The sequence below is a fragment of the Uloborus diversus genome, chromosome 2 (assembly GCF_026930045.1).
Source record: "Uloborus diversus isolate 005 chromosome 2, Udiv.v.3.1, whole genome shotgun sequence".
NCBI lineage: Eukaryota > Metazoa > Arthropoda > Arachnida > Araneae > Uloboridae > Uloborus > Uloborus diversus.
In genome coordinates this window covers 59,768,142-59,786,872 of record NC_072732.1, presented here as the reverse complement: position 1 = coordinate 59,786,872, position 18,731 = coordinate 59,768,142, and positions in this window count along the sequence as shown.

Sequence of the window (18,731 nt, the reverse complement as noted above, 5' to 3'; positions counted from 1 at the left end):
GAACACTCAAAAGATTCTTATTATAGAGTAAAGCTTTTAGAATTTATTCTTCTATGCATCTTCAAATCCGTTAGGTCTTTTCCGCGTTTCAGGATATACGATGATTTTTAAACTAGATTTTGGATAAATATTTTAAAATGGAAATATCTTTCAAAAGAAAATCTTTTCAGCAAAAAGACCATTTTTCTTGGAGATATTTTATGCAGAATATCCGAGTTTATATTCTGATGCCTGATTTTAATTGAGTATTTTAAGCGATAAAGGGAGATGTTTTTCCGTTTAAGGAACATTTCTATCTGAACTGATCAAAAGAATTCCGATGAAAATATTATGAATATCTTTTCTTTTTCTTCTGTAAAAAATAAGTATGTTATAGTTGTTTCTTTTAGCCGCTAATAATTTATGCTGGGTTTATTGATTTGAAAGAAACATTTCGTGCAGACGAACAAGTCACTTCAGGGTTAAAAAAAAAGTGTAAGGTTACCAGCATTAATGGGTGTAACGTTACACGAATTCTGAAGTGTGTAGTATTATGGTTTAATAAACTTAAACTGTTGAAAGAACCTTGCAGTACGGTTTCAGTAGGATTCAAAGCGCATGCGTAAACATCAGAATCAACGCAGAGCAGGTAAACTCTTATTAGAAAAAGGAAAACTGGCCTTTGTGGCCGAGCGGCAAAAGCTCTTGCTTTGCGACCTCTCTGTGAAATTCGCGTTGTGGTTCGGACACCAGTTAGGTTATTTCCTTTCTAAGTGCAATAAAGATGTCTTGTTTCTACATTAAAATATATACATAATTGTTTACATTAATTGAGGAAAAGCATGAACTTAATAAATGTTGCATAAACGATTAAAAAAAATCAAGTGCTATAAAAAAGGGGTTTTCTAACACGATTTTCTTTTTTTTTTACTATTAAAATGAAATTTCAAGTACTGTAACCTATAAGATAAATAAATACCTTTGTGCTGAATAGTAAAGTCAGACCAAACAACGTAAGTAGAAGCACAAATTTGTAAATTACAGCAAATTTACAAATTTGTGCTTCTACTTACGTTGTTTGGTCTGACTTTACTGTAACCTATAATTCCTTTTTGTATTTTCAATTTAAAACGATCGAATAGTTAACTTGAAGTATAAGTCTACGTACAATTAAAAATGAGTACTCGTTGAAGAAAGTCAGATGAACGCTTAATTTTTGCTAATGTGTAACCTTTCAAACGTTTCTCTGTAAGCATACAGAAAATTGTAGTGTAACCTTACGCAGAAATTAGTGAGACGTTACGCTATACCTGTAGTTACATTACCATGGTGTAACCTTCCACAAGCGATGTGAAACTTTACACTCCAGAGCAATGAAGGAAGCTAAGCTGCCACCAGTTTTATGGAGTAAGGTTAAACAGAATTTTTTATAGTACTTATTCCTGGCAAAAGTCAGAATTGTTGCTTGTTTTTACTATAAAATATTAATGAACAGTTCAAAAAACAAAAATAGATTTGCCTGGTGAAAAAGCATCCTGAGTTAAATTAATGCATTTTTTACGTGTGAGTTATTGCAAAAGAACTAGCGTGAGCACTGCAAGTTATCAGAAGACAAATGAGCAATTTGGGATACAGTTTGTAAAAAACCGTTGTTATAAGCGCAATAACAGCTGCATTGTTAATATTTTCTCCTAATTTTGAACATATTCAAAAATGGTTACGTTTCATGGCACCATTAAGTACAAAATAAATAAATAAATAAATAAATAAGTTTAAAAATAAATAAAAATAAAATAAAATAAAATAAAAAAATAAATAAATAAAAATGAACTAAAATAAAAATAAAATAAAATAAAAATAAATAAATAAATAAATAAAAATAAAATAAAAATAAATAAATAGATAGATAAAAATAAAATAAAATAAAAATAAAAAAATAAATAAATGAAACCTATACTAAAAGGGTTTTAAGGTAGGCTTGGTAAGATAAAAAACATGAGCCTTTATTTTGAATTATTATTAACTTAAGGCAATCATTGTAATTTCACCGTCATAAGTTTAATAAGAAGATCAATTAACATTATGTGTAGAGAACACGTGCAAAAGTTTTTATTTCGAGAAAAAGTCAGCTGTTCGTTGAAATTCTTTTCCAGATATTGGAAAACGTGACGATTTAAATTGTCTTGTGTTGGAAAATTTATCTACATTTTTTAAATGCCCAGATTTACTTTGTTTTTTAAGCCATTTTAGAACAATGGAGCGTCAAATTCGCACAAAACATTCGTTTCAATTAGTTTAACTGTTATACTTTTCTGTAATAGATACTTCACAAAGTTTTTTTTATTCTTGACGATCATATTTCTTTTTTTTTTTTTAATTTTTGGCATTTGGTCAAAGCTACAAAAAAAGTACATATTTCTTGATACAATTTTGTACTTTTAGTGGACTACCCGTAAAGCAAGATCAAAAGTTCAATTAAAATGAAAAAATAAATCCGCTGAAAGATTAAATTAAGCCGTTTATTGTGTAAAATAATAAGCTAAATAATACAACAATTTATTAAACAGCTAGAAATATCCCATTTGAATAACTTTTCAAATAAATTATAGATGTTCCATTAACATGTAAAATAATCAGATATGATGAGTCATAAGTAGACGTTAAAAATTCCATCAAAATGTAAAACTAAAACAAAAGAGGCAAACATAGGGTTGATTTATAACTTGTTTTTTCAATGTCCACAAGGGTAGAAAGTAAATAAATCTCCAATCTAAGTGGCTTACCTATAACGGAAAAATACCGTATTTTTATGACATAGTGCCTTTTACCTTCCAGGGAGGGAACTTGAACAAGAAGATCGACATCTTCGAGCAGTTTATTTTAAAAGTCATTGCAACCATTTGCATAAACACCAAAAGCATTTTCGAGTATTTTAGGAAAAAGATTTTGATTAGGATTTTTTGCTTTGTGCCATATCCATACGGTATCAACAAAAGAGTTGATTGGGTTTTTGTTGATGTTCTGCATACCAATTAATGCTGCTGGCAAAAGAAAAGCAGTGTACAGGTTACAAAGGCTTTTAAAAAGTGAATAAATTGCGAGGCGGGAAAAAAAATCCATTTTTATGAAGGAAGCATGTTTTACGACAACTAAACTGTTTATTGCTTGTTTTTCGTTATCTGTTAAAGATATGAATAAGTTGAAATAGGATTACAGTTCGAATTGATTCTAGGATTTTATATAAAAATGTATTCTAATGTGATTGTTCTTTTAGGAGGACAATCCATCGAAACATAATTAAAAACTTTCTAATGTAACAAGATGTAGTAAAGGCTAATCATACATTTTTTTTACTCGTTACTCAAATAGTAATAAAAGATTTATTGTTTGGAGGCATTTTCTCTTTGCTTGAGCTAAACAGAAAATATCACCATAATTCTCATCAATTCAGACACCCTCATATAAATAATAGCCGATGATCGAGTAACCAGCTTGTTTCAACAATGAAACTCGTGCCACGGCATGATAATTTGATAATATGTTTCTGTAATGTTTAACATGCATGGATATGCTTTGTTGTGACAAGGCTGAACTGGATCCGGTAAATTAACTGTTTTACTGGTAAAACTGTGTCATTTCAGGGGAATGAAAAAACGAAAAAATGGTCAACAATGAACGCTATACTTACTGAAGTTTAAGGTAAATCCACTGGAGTTAGGGTTAAAATTTCAAATATCAAAATATCACCAAACAGGCAATTGTTTTTTTTTCAAATGTAGAAGAGTAGAAGAAATTTCCAGGTTTGACTGGCGACTGTCTACTGTATCAAGAATCGGCTGTTTTTTTTTTTTTTTTTTTTCATTTTTGTTCTGACCGAAGAATTTATGAATATATTACAATAATGATAACGAAGATTTCATAGAATGTATTTCGTTTCCTTTAAAAAATCATTTAAATAACAATATCACCATTTGGTGAGCAAAAAAAAAAGTGTTATGATACAGTGGTTAGAAGTGTAATACGTCAAATGAATAAATAATGTATTAAATTTCCACGTGATAATGTTTGGGAGAAGATTTTTTGAAAAAACTTGCCTCTCTAGTTTTCATTAGTTTAAGGTTCATAAAGGAATAACGTCCATGTTTTCTTTTATTTTATTAAGAGTTAATAGGAACACGTACTAAAATTTCCGTGTGTTTTTATTTGCTTTTAATAAGAATGTGTTACATTTGGGATTCATCTTCATGTGGAAATGTTTCCTCATTCAAGAATTATATATAGAAGAATTATATATTATTTATATTATATATTCAAGAATTATATATCAAGAATTATATATAGTTTTGCTATGAAGAGCACTCATGTAGCAGCACGCATTTTTGTGGGATAGTTTTTCTGCAACTAAAATGACTCGAAATCCCGCATCATAAATGTGATTATTCTATTAAAATGCAAGCTTTTTTCATTTGAAAACAACTTTCAGAAAAAAAATGCGAAAACTAAATAGCGATTCGTTCCTGCTTTTTTTTATTTTACAAAAGCAAACACTTTTAATTCCTTCCAGAAGAGTTGATTAATATTTCGTGGTTTTCCCATTAATTAGCTAATTAACAAACATATAAGGATTTCCTTGAAAAAAAAATATTCCAAGAAACGAGTAATTAATTTGATAAATTGATAGAAACTCCGAATTTGTCCTAAAAATGTTTCCGAAAACAAGAAAATCTTCTCTAATTAACAAAATTAAGTGTTATTCAAATTCAGTTTTTGCTCGAAATGAGTTCGTTATGAGCGCTTTATTGATTCGAGTGCTTTTCCATAATAATCGAAAACGAAACTCGTAATTAAGTATAGAGGAAATTTTGCTTAATGCTTCTTCTTCAGGGAAGAAAAACATGAGTGTTATTTTTGTGGAGTGAAAATATAAATACAAACTGATCGTCGAAATACAATTTTTGAATCGTTTTTGTTGAATTGGAGACTTATTTCCCGAATTCTTTCGGTTTGTTTTAATCAGAGATAAAACGTTATAGAACATCTCGTCAAACTCAACGCTTTAATTAATTGAAAATGGATTACACGAATATCTTGACTATAATTAATTTTAGATAAACTGCATGATTCAAAATCGAACTGAAATTAATTAATAAGCAATGAAGAGTTCTTAGCGTTAGCTACTTTTAGAGTTCGTGGATTTTTAAAGCATATAAGTATTAAGCAAGGTTTGACTTAAATTTAACGTTTGTAAAAAATTTCCTGATTTCAAGTGACCAACAAAAAGCATTTTAATTTTCTCTAAGTTAAAGGGATAAAATTAATTAGTCGTCAACGAATATTCTTGCTTTTTTGCTTATTGGATAATTCTCTAGTCAAAAGTAATGCATGTGTGCAAAATATTCAGACATAACTATATACCTTAAATTGTATTCCGAGATTTTTTTCAGTATCTAAATCCGTATCCTTCTTGTGACTTAAGCAATATGTACTACAACTTCTACTTAAAATGTGCTGCTGTTTCAACTCGCTCTGCTGGAACTATTATGTTGTTCTTCCACTAGTAAATGGTTAGCAGTGGAGACTTATTACACTCGTATCGTTTGAGGCACTATGTTTGTGAAGCAAAATACTATTTTATTGAAGAGTTGCTTCTTAATATGATAACCAATATCAGATTAATTCGTATTTTTCCATTTATAATGGGTGTTCAGTTGTAACTTGCATTTAAGCAAATGATAAATTTTGATATAGTTTATCAATATATTTGTAATGGTTACTCTGAATAAAAAATTGAAACTCTTAAAGCATGTGTTCAAAGATACAGATGTCTGAACTTGAGGCTAGGGATTGCAATACTGGTATACTGGTATACTGACTAACCGGTATTTGGAGCTATTTTGTAATTTTGAAATACCGGTATTTGATGGGATAGAATACCGATATTTTTGGTATTTGCTGAAAATAATAAATAGTTTTTAATTAAAGAGTTGCCAATTTAACTAATTAGATATCTACTGTTATTTTAAATATAAATTTCTTTTTCGATGAGATAGTACCAAAATCATTCTATTGAAATAAATATTTGGCTTCAAAAGCTAGAATTTATAAAATATCAATGAATAAAAGTAGCGGAAAGATTACAAAATAATATTTTCATCACCAGATGGTGCGATGAATCGCACTTTCGTGAGTTTATGTAAACCACGTTTTTTTTTCTCTATTTCATTGACTTGCCCTCTTGTAAAAATTGATTCTAAGTGTAAGAAAATGCATTTGTGTTATGAACCGTTTATTCCAACCATCAAGTGCAGCGATTTTTTTTTTTTTTTTACGCATTTGCCTCAACTACTGAATTTTGTGAAAAACTTTTTTTGTTGGTATAACAAACAGTAATTTGTTGTTACCGGTATTAGCGTGCTATTCTGCCTCGCTATTCAGCTTTATACCAAGCGAGATAATATTTATGACACCTTGAACATTTGCAAAGAGGTGAGGCTTAATCAGTTGGAACATATTTTCAGATATTTACATAATTGTAAAGAATTTCGAAATGTCAATAAAAACCTATTTTCACCAAGGGGAAATCGTTAAAGGTGAAGTTAATACTGAAAAAGAATTGTCACTCGAAGAACAGTTACAATTAGTTAGAAATAATAATGATAAAAATAAAAAAAAAAAAACTACCCACAATACCAAAAAAAAAAAAAAAAAAAGCACTCATACTCTCAAAACTAATTTTCCCCAAACCAGCTAATTAAAGTCCGACTTATTTGAAAATGTTAGACTTTCAAGACACTACAGGAGGTGCAGGGTAGACCTGGCACGTTTACGCAGTGCTCTGTTTACAAAACGAATTATAGCTGGTAGGCCAACAGTCATAACAGATTGATGCTACTCCCTAGCAAATATTCTAAGTTTTTGAGCATCAGTCGAGCTTCGGTCCAGCATGCAGAAAGAATAATCTATTTTCTACCAAGTTGAGTAAATTTTGTGTTGAAAGTTTTAAAGTTTATTGAGAATAAATAATATTTAGTTAAGAAAAAAATATTTTTTCTTAACTAAATATTATTTATAAAAATTAGCAGAATTTTATCCCCTTTTTGAGAATTATATTTGTATGAATTGAAATGTTATCAAATTTTTTTACACGTTAAAAATAAGTCCAAATTTGGCAACGGTGCAAGTTTACGCGTTGAATGTCGGAGCACCATTACGATCGTTGTTACTGTGTCTTACTTAAACGTGCCCCAGACACTTTTACACTCCAAACTGTCTCAAAAATTTTTAGTAATTTCCGGCTAAATAGTTTTTAAAATTGCCAATTAATTTTTAATGAAGTTACATATTCGTATCTTATAGCTTTCAATCATATAGTGCTGTCTTCATGCCCCTTCAGCTTCAACTTTATACACTATTCAACTATTCAGTCTGTAACAAATTTGCATTATTTTAGTGATGGTAAGACATTATGTTCAAAACACTAACAGAACCACGTTAGGTGTCAAAATAAATATTCGTAAACGTGCCCCGCATCCGGAGAAGTTTATGCAACCGACTTGGACTCAAAAATGTTTTTTTTTTTTTGAGCAATCACGATTGCTTATTGCTTTTATTTGACTGTTTTTGGCGTGCTATCATTTTTCCCACCGGCACGGCGCCACCCTCTGCCAGCACCACTCGTCGCGTCGACCGGCCTCACGATGCTGCTCCTCTAGCGAAAACCGTCTCCAGGTTGCGTCCATATCCTACACACACACGCACACACAAACACATACACACATACACAAACACCACCATACACTGTAAAAAAAATCCGGAAACGTTTCTGAGTATATCGTGCAGCTGTGGTTCATGAAAGTTTCAAAAACGTTTCTGAGTATTTCGGAATCCTCTTTCTGTAATGTCCAGAAACGTGTCTGAGTATTTCGGAATCCTCTTTCTGTAATGTCCAGAAACGTGTCTGAGTATTTCGGAATCCTCTTTCTGTAATTTTCAGAAACGTTTCTGAGTATTTCGGAATCCTCTTTCCGTAATTTCCAGAAATGTTTCTGAGTATTCTGTGCAGCTGTGGTTCATGAAAGTTTCGAAAACGTTTCCGAGTATTTCGGAATTCTCCAAACAATTTTCAAAAACGTTTCCGAGAATTTCGGAATCCTTTTTCCGTGATTTTTTCTAAAACATAATTCTTTATTATAGTATTGCATACCATATCAGTTTCAATTCTTTCATATCTAAGAGCAATAATACAAGCAATTTTAGAATTATTCGTGGATTTTTTTTTTTTTTTTTGGAATTTCTAATGACAAATAGCATGGTTAACAGCATAACATATGCACAGTTATAAATTTTCGAAAAATTATGAAATAATCTAGTAGTTTCATTCCTAATCACAAAATCGTCGGGGAATTGGAGTGGGGGTACCTTCTGAAAAGTGGGGATTGTTTGTTAAACAATCTTAAACTTCAGTTTTTCTCTCAATATTTTCAAGACAAAACTATCAACATATTTTATTTTTAATGCAGAACTTAAAAACATATCTTGTATCAAACTTGATAGCTTTTATCTACGGATAAAATTTGACAGGACTTACATACCCTTCGCGTTCCGGAATTCGTTCACCTCAAGTCAATTTCTCTGACGAACAAAGTGTACCGAAAAGTACCAACAGAGAAATTGATGAATTTAAATATGACACCAAGTCCCCCTGCTGGAACCATTCGGGTTGATTCTTCTGTTCTTGCCCTTTTCCAGCTCATCACAAATATAAATACTTATTCAAAATAGGTTACTGATTTTATTTTATTGTGTGCGCAAAATGCATTATATATTTTATTTATTAAAACATTGAACTCTATTACATGATTATTCCATTTCATATATACGAGAATAACCCCTCCCCCACCATAAAAGTGATGGTGCACCCATAAAATGCTATGAAGCGCCCCCCCCCCCCTTGAAAACGCAACATCATATACATTATAAATCAAAGTATCACATACATTATAAATCAAAGTATCATATAAATTATAAGTCAAATACTTTAATATGGTGTAAAAATACAAAATTATTTTATTAAGTCTTTTTTTTTCTTTTTTTTTTTTGCTTTTGGTAAAATTGAGGCTCGTAAAACGAAAAAAATGAAGACACTTTTAAATACATATATGTATCTATTTGTTAAATAAATTAATACACATTTAACTAATTTAAAGCGTTTCGCTAATGCAAATATTTAAAGAGATATCGTCATTTAGATAATACTGAAGCACTATGTTCCTAATTACAAGAGATAGTTTTTTTTTTTTTACTTCATACAATCTAGCTACACTGTTTACAAGAGAATGAAAACATGCAACCTTAAAGACGAACTATCAAACCTGACAATCTGCATATTATAACATTTAATTCATAATGCTTGATACATAGCCAAATATTAACTGAGATTGACACATAAAAACAAAGTACACAATAACACATATTTAAATTTTTTTATAATCTTCAATTCATAAATTTTACAGAATAAAACTAGACACACTTGCACTTTAAATATGTGTTCTATGTAATGTAAAATATTTTCAAATTGCAATAGTTCACAACGAAAAAATAATACTGAAGAAAATAGTTTTTTTTAACGAGATTTATATGAACTAAATCTCTTTAAAGTAATAGAGTTGCAAAGCGACTTACCTATTCGTCGGTGGTGGTCTTTTGCAGGCTTTGGTCACCAAAAAGGTGATTTTTATGACAGAATAAAATTCTGCCAACAAAAATTACCCATTTGGTAGAAAGAAGAAAAGTATCCAAGAAAAAAGTAAATTACCTACACAAGTTATGCGACGCAATGAATTTACATGGCGTCCTCTCGGTAGTTATTTGGTTTTCAATTTCAGTTTGTATTCCTTCCGCGAGCATGCGTCGAGAATTTGCACTTCGTACTTAAAAATAAGTGACATAGCTTCAAATTCAATCTTATGACGATACATATGCAAGAAAATATAAGACTTTAGAATTATCTTCAGTGAATTCATGCGAGGAACAAAACTTCTACTAATCCCCTTGATGAGTGTTACTTCGCATACATGAGTCAGCACTTGTTTTCATTGCGTGCTTTCGAAAGTTTCAGTTTAGATTTTCTGCTGGACTATAAAATTGTGAGCTGCGCATGCGTCGACTCTTACTTTCTTGCTATACGGGAAACGTTTTTGATTATTTCAGAAAACTGCGGAGGGCGTACGAATCTGTGTATTACGGAAAACTTTTTTATATATTCAGAGAGTTTTCCGAGATTTTTTACAGTGTACACACATACACAAACACCACCATACACACACATACACAAACACCACCATACACACATACACAAACACCACCATACACACACATACACAAACACCACCATACACATACATACACAAACACATACACACACGCATGCATACAGACACCTACACATACACACAGACACCTACACATACACACAAATACACACAACTGCCCACACATTCATGCCTGCACACAGACACAAACACGTATGCTTTCACACATACACACACATACCCCGCTTCCACGCACACAAACACTCATACACACAACTACCCACACACTCATGACTGCACACAGGCACAAACACACATGCCTACACACATACACATACCCCCCCCCCCCACACACACATACAAACACACACTCGTGATTGCGAAAAACATAATTTGAATTCAAGATGACAAAATTCAAATTATTTATTTATTTTTTTTACGGTTGAAAACACAAGCTGACCAACAACTAAATATATCAATTTGAATTCATTAACTGCTTCATAAAGCCGCAATGCTTAAATTTTCCGAAGTTAAAACAGTATTACCGGCCTGCGTGTATTCAGAAATAATATTTTTAACTGCAGGATATATTTCACTAAAATGAATTTCAGGTTTTGTGACAATAAAATAAATACATTATGTTACTTGCTACTATTGATTTTTCATTATGATATTTGTTGCTTCATTTTATATTTGTTCAAAATAAGTAAATAGTGCACTTTTTGCAAAATATAATATATGGCAACGAAACATTATGTTTTTTTTTTTGGAAATTTCTAATACCGGTATTAATACCGGTATTCCGGTATCACGTTAAAAAATACCGAATACCGGTATTGCATTTTTGATCTGGTATTGCAATCCCTATTTGAGGCTATAAATAAAATGTTTTCATCACTCGTTTTCATACTAAAGAGTTTTGTTATAAAAGTAATAAAATGTTTTTCAATTCAAGTTTAAAAAGTGTGTTGATAAATGTCTTATCAATGTTACGTTTATTTTAAAAGTACTGTCATTTTTATTGAAATACTCCACTTCGCACACGAGTCCTTATGGCTAAAGCCCTCGATCCAGGGCTTTACTTATGGCATGCGTGTTTTGTGGAAGTCGGACTTCACACCAAATTACGGTACAGTTGTAAAATTGAAGCAGCGCACCCCAAATTGCTAGCCTAGCTGGCACAAGACAACAACAACTGCACCTCGTACAAAATTAAACTGACATAAAAATTACCGTCTTAAGTTTATTTTCCAACTGTAGCATACTCAGAAAAAAAATCAATGTGTGGGCGACGATAACATACCTTTCAATTGTTGCTTAAAACGCCCTAGAAACAGGGCTGCAGACAAGAATCTCGAATATTTATTGTCTTTGTTTTTTGCAACATAAGAGTAACCTTTCAAACTGCAATTTCCCATCTCCAATTTAGTTAGAAACATGTTTAATCTATTTCTTCAAGAAAAAATGAACGGAACGGATTTTAAACCAACTGATGAAATCATGTCAAGTTGTATTTGCTTGAGAGTGAAGCATTAAAGAAATAATTAAAACAATTTTTACGCAACAATGTGACAAAAATAAATATAAATATTCATGATGCTTTTATATTCGAACTAATACTGTTAACTTGCGAACTTCAAAGAAAGCATTTCCCTTTCTTCTATTTTCAAATAGTTCTTTGCAGAAGCTTCATTTTTGCGGGGATATAACGCAAAACATTCCTTTAGTAAGTGTAGGTTTGGATAAGTTGCCAGTTCTTGACAATGAACTTCTTAGAAAAGAGATGTTTATGTAGGAGTCCGGTTTGGAAACCACTTACTTAGTTGTGAACTGAATCAAGTTCGACGTGGCCCACGATTCAGTTTTCTTGCAGGTCACATCATTATGACTCGTCCTAGCGTTCAGTGACCATTCGGCAGATATTAAGGTGGACAATCTGATTAATTCAAAAAGCTTGTTTTTCTATATTTTATTGTATGGTAGCCTTGATTGTTTGCTGTTACACTTTAATTTTCATCCGTAGTAAACTGAGCCGGTGTGTTTCTTCGCAGTAAATATGCCTGGAGATTTTCCATGTATGTATTACCTTTCAAGAATATATTGAATTATTACAACACATGGAGTTATTACCCAACGATTTGAAGGAATTAAAATCGTAGTTTTTTTAAATTAAAAATGCCTTTAAATGCATAGGGATATGTAAGTATTTGAAAAAAAAATAGAAACAAAGAAAAACTATTTGAAAATTCTAAAATATATGTTTTAAAGCATGCAATTTGAAAATAGAGAAAATTAATTTTAAGGAAATCAAAACCAGTAAAACAAAAGTGCTGCAGTAAAAATTTTATTTTTTAAAGTCTTTCGGCAAGTTTTGAAAATTTTAAATGACATTTTCTACATTTTAGTGAATAACTTTGTCTTTTTGTTTCTGTCCATAATATAATAATGAAAGGAAACAAGCAGGCATTCGTAAAAGTTTTATAGCAATGACAGATTTTCACGTTTCCGAAGTGCTGAACCCATATGACCAGTTTAAAAATGTCTATCTGTGTGTACTTTTTTGGGCTTTCTCACTCAAAACATAATGCATGGAATCGAGCCCTGATAGTTCGTTAGCTTTAAAGCGCATTGTATCTGTAGGGTATGGCATAGTAGAACGTCTTTCTCGTCAAACTTGCTTGCTACATTTCAAGAAGTATTCCAATGATTCTCACAAAATTTAGTATGCGGAGGATCTTTAATAGGAGCAAGTGCTATTTCGATTTTGAAGTCAATTTCTTTAAAGAAGATGGCTTGGTAGTACTTTTTTTTTGTTTAACTTAATTGTTATGTCTGAAGTCAAGGTTTGCTAAGAATCCTGGTCAGAACGAGTGAATAATTTTTGGTGCAATTCATGTGACGTGGTGCAGTCGGACGTATTTTATGGTAAGCCTAACTGGTATAACTTGGAAATTAACACAAGGATTCAAAGAAAACTGTGGAACAGATAGAAGCCAGATAGGATGTAATGCTGATTTGATTTTCGTACTAGATGCTTAAAAGAAGAGGCAACCGTTTATTTTTTGGAGCAATGAAGTATTTATATGAAAGATAAAAATTGAGGTAGGGGAAATTTCAAGAGGGCCACGTCCTACTAGTGTTGTGAAGCCTTATTTTTGAATTTGTATGAAATTTTTTATTATTTTAACTCTATTTGGGAATTTTTTACTTTTAGACATTCACTTTATACTTCATCCTAAACTATTTCCAAACTTTAAATTTTAGTCGTTTCTAAAGATGACGGCAGAATCTACGGTAAAATTCGCGTAGAACAAAAAAGTCGTTGAATTTTGAATTATTTTAACTTAAAGTGAATTAATAACATTCGCATAAATTCATCAATGATCAAAAGAAAAAAAAAAGTTTTTTGTATTCAGCTTTTCTGGCAGAAAATTTTAGTGCCAGAAACAATGATAAAACAATGGTCCCGCAATGCTTAAACAGTAATTTGAAGCTCTGTTTCAGATAGCATTAAAACAGAAAAAGTTTTTGTCTAAAAAAGAGCTCGCTAGAAAAAGTGTTTTTCAAAAACTACAATATAGATTTCATTTTAAGAACATGACTCACGCTTGTTGAACCAGAAAACCGCGTTTTCTATAATGATCTGCACACGTACATAAAAAAGGAAGGGGAAAAAACTTTTATTTTTCTTATTCCTTTTCCGTTTTTTACTGTTATACGTAATAGCTAAGTTAATTGAGTGTAAATGCTTCTCTTAATGCTTCTGAAGGGAGAAGCAAAGTATTTCGAACAAAAGCAAAGCATGATTATATGTTAGTAGAAAGAAGTAGTTCTAATGCATTATTCACACTGCAAAACATTTCTAATTTATTTTCAAAGCATTGGATTCCACTCCAAGTTACTGAAAAATAAAGCATGTAATTGTAGCAATTATTTACATACTGCATTCGCTTGTTCTTAACTGTTGAGTATGAAACAAAATTCATAACGATTTCAAATGCTTCTTTTTTTTCTTTTTGATCTTGTTATAAAAAGTGAGGACGGTATTTCATTTTGATAAACAGATGGGTTATAGTATTTACAAAAACAACATTCTAACGGAGAATTACAAGTAAAATAGAGACAGCAGTACAATGCAGTTTTTAGAAGAAAAAAAATAAACAAAAAAAAGTATGAAAAATTGTGTTATTGATTATGTTCATGCTTAATGTAAAATAAACTTTATTATGATTTTTGAAGCAGCAAATCATTGAAGTTTCAATGTTTAATGCAAAAGAGCATAGTGATTAGATTTGCAGGTTGGAAATTTATTACATAAAATGTTTTCACATTACTTACTTATTTAGTTATATTTTTGACCACTCAATTAAATTTTTTTTTTCAAATGGAGTGGTAATTTTGCTTTCCTAACCTTTCCCCTTTCAATGAGGAATCGTTATTAATCCTAACACATATATATAAAAAAAACTTGTGTAATCCATCAGAAGATGTCACCACTAGTCATCTACACTTCCCCAATTTCAATACCAGGTTGAAGGGGAAAGATTTTTTTTGAATTTTTTCAAATTTTAAATTGAATAAATTTTTCTTTCAATGTAGATATGTGAAGAATGTTTTTTGTAAATTAGATTAAAGTGAGATTTAATTAAACAATAATGATAATTCTGTATGTTCTTTTGTTATCTGCCCATTTGCCCTGCGAATTTGATAACTAGGATAAGTTACGACCATGGCAATTTTTCATACTATAATTTGTCCTGTGTACAGCGACTTACTAATCAAAGATAAGTGCGCTAAATAAGGCCACCAAGGTTTAGGACCTAATGTATCGCTTATTTATGATTCAACTGACTTCAATTTTTGTACATAATCAAATGACTCATAAAAAAAGGAAAAAAAAATAATTCCATATGAAAATTTGTTTAAATTATGTTTGTCACCAGTTTAACAAAAAAAAAAAAAAAAAAAAAAACAAATTGACCTTGTTAGGAACTTGAGTCCCCAAACGGCCTACGCTAAAAAAACGTCAAACAGTTTTAAACTAAAAAAAAAAAGAAAAGAAAAATTAATTTGAATTTTGTCATCTTGAATTCAAATTATGTTTTTCGTAATCATAAGTGTGTGTTTGTATGTGTGTGTGTGGAGGGGGGTATGTGTATGTGTGTAGGCATGTGTGTTTGTGTCTGTGTGCAGTCATGAGTGTGTGGGTAGTTGTGTGTATGAGTGTTTGTGTGCGTAGGGGCGGGGTATGTGTATGTGTGTGTGTGTAAGCATATGTGTTTGTGTCTGTGTGCAGGTATGAATGTGTGAGCAGTTGTGTGTATTTGTGTGTATGTGTAGGTGTCTGTATGCATGCGTGTGTGTATGTTTTTGTGTATGTGTGTAGGGGTATGTGTGTGTATGGTGGTGTTTGTGTATGTGTTTGTGTGTGCGTGTGTGTTGGTGCGTGTATGTATGCGTGTGTGTGTAGGATATGGACGCAACCTGGAGACGGTTTTCGCTAGAGGAGCAGCATCGTGAGGCCGGCCGACGCGACGGGTGGCGCCGCGCCGGTGGGAAAAATGATAGCACGCCAAAAACAGTCAAATGAAAGCAATAAGCAATCGTGATTGCTCAAAAAAATTCAAAAGTTGAATTTGTCAATTTAAAAACATTTTAAACCCCAGTTGATAAGCTCAAATGCCATACTTACTTCAATGGAAAGGAGAGAGATCAATTGTCATATTCGAGGCACTATAATTTTTTTGAGCAATCACGATTGCTAATTGCTTTTATCTGACCGTCCTTGACATTGTGGTTCCTTTTTCAGCTTGGACCAGGGCTGCAGCACCACCGTCCACCGGCGCGGCTGGTCCTGAGCACTGTCCACCGGTATCCACTTTTGCTGGGCGGTGGCGTCCATGTCCTACACACGCATGCTCATATACACTCCCCTACGTGCGCACGCCTTTACACACATACACACGCCTACGTGCACACACGTAAGCCTACACACACAACTATACACACGTAGCCACCCAGGAGGAGGGACATGCTTGGGGGGGGGGAGCCGTTTCTAGAAACAATAACTCTAATCAGTAGGGTCTTGTCGCAATTCGTGATTGCGAAAAACATAATTTGAATTCAAAGTTTCGGAATTCAAATTAGAATTAATTGGGTGAAGTAGGTCACAGATTTTACTCTTTTTTTTTTTTTAGTTTTTTTGGTCATTCCTGTGCGCAGCTTGTGCACATACCATACGCGCAGCAAATGCAGCACAGGATCATATCCTCTACTCGCTCCTTCGATGTCGTCATAAGAACGTTGGACTAAAAATAATGTCAGTCATAACCCTATTGGGCTCCAGTCTACTTTTTTAGGATTATCAATTCACAGAAAAAAAAATGATACACAGCGACCCATTTCGTTTTGAATTCGTGAACTGTATAAATTAGGCGTTCTAAAACAGTTAGAATTTTTATTATACTAGTAAACTACAGTGAACCATGAAGAAACAAATTTAGTGCAAAATAAGATCAGGCAATTTTGACAAGACTCTATTTGTAATTACTGATACTACTCCTTTGCCTGTTGATAACAAACTGCTTATTGTTAACGCTTTATCATCACTTAGGCTTTCAAACGACGATAAAGTCATGATCAACCAAATTTTCGCTATCGTACACAGACAAAATGGAGGTTGGTCATATTGAAATACATGGCCTTATATGGCACACACACACAAACCTATATATTCATTAATTTAAGTGACATTTATAATAATTGACCATTTATATAACAACTACTCGATTTTTCATTATTATCTAATGTATTTGTTAAATGTTAACAGTAAATTGCTTTCAAACCAGAAAGGCGGCGAGAATATCAAGTAAAAACCTTTTTTTTCTATCTCTTAAGAACTTGGATAATGGATAATATTTGAGATTTTTTTCTCGTAACATTAACTATAATTTATTACTAAAAATGTTTTTTTTTTCTATTAGTATTAAATTTTTGTTCGTGTTAGATTAAATAAAGCAAACACCGCTGGCAAGAAACCCTTAATTTATCTTGATTGTGTGACAACTTGTTTTTGTTTAATTTTCTTATTTTGTCTTCCTTTTTATCAAAGAGTTTCAAGTGATAACTTCTTAAGTGATAATAGATAAAAAAATATAAAATTTTTGTGAGTAAAATCCTTGAATCCTTCTATGAACTGGAATTTCTAATTCATTCTATTTTAAATTAAAAACTTGTATTTTAATTTTAAATTGAAACATATGTTTCCCAGTACAAAACACCAACTGTAGCAGTTTTGTCAGGACAGTATGTAACAGCTTTGTTAATTGTTACAGAAAGGATCAGCAAAGTAAGAAAAATTTAAAGATAGTAAAGAAGTTAAAGTGAGATTATTGGTACGAAAATAGACAGTGATAATGGAAACTGTTTAAGAAAAATTATAAATGTGTCTGTAAAAATGTTGAAGAAATGTATTTACAACAAAGTTGAGTCCTCTTGCAACTTGTTACGAAGTCGTATAAGTATTTCAGTGTTACTCCAAGCATATGGCATTCATGCAAGCATAAATCCTTACGTTCTAAGATAAAAGAGAAAGCGAAAGTATTTTTATTTAAGCTTCAGTAAACCAGAACCTACTTCCTAATGCTGTAGATCCGGTTGTTATCAGTTAAGACCTAAGCTTTTGTTTATTTTTCTGTTGATGAGGTGGGAATACTAATCGTACTGGCGAGAAAAGAAAAGTATCATCTTCTCAAGTAATACCAATAATAATAATAATAATAATAATAATAATAATAATAATAATAATAATAATAATAATAATAATAATAATAATAATAATAATAATAATAATAATAATAATAATAATAATAATAATAATAATAAAAATTAACAACATTTCTTCTTCTTCTTCTTCTTCTTATTATTATTAATATTACTATTATTATAACTGCTGTTTAGAAAGCGAAATAAAATTTTTAAACATGTATTTTCAAAAAAGATAAATTACATTTTTAAAAAGTATTATCAAGAAAACTGAGCTGGTACGCAACGAGTGTCGCAATGTATTAGTGATCTTTCTGCAACTTAGTTTTCCGTTCCAGACTGGAAGAACTAGCAGTCAATCATTTGGTGATTGTCCCCCCAATAGTCAAGGCGGGTGATCACAAAGTAACTGGTCACAAATTAGGCGTAGCAGTGACGTCTCATGCTACTAAATATGTATGAGCGTGACTCCATTGATAGGTTTAATTTAAATCATTTTGTAACTGAAACCATATTGTGAGTAGCAGGGACAAGACATTTTGATGCAGACTATGGATGTATATTTCGTTTCTCCTACCACAACAAGGTTATTTTTGAACAATACAAAAATATTAATTATAAGCTTCCTCTTTTGATTTTTTCAAACTATCAAAGTAAAGGCCAGTAATCTTTACTAAT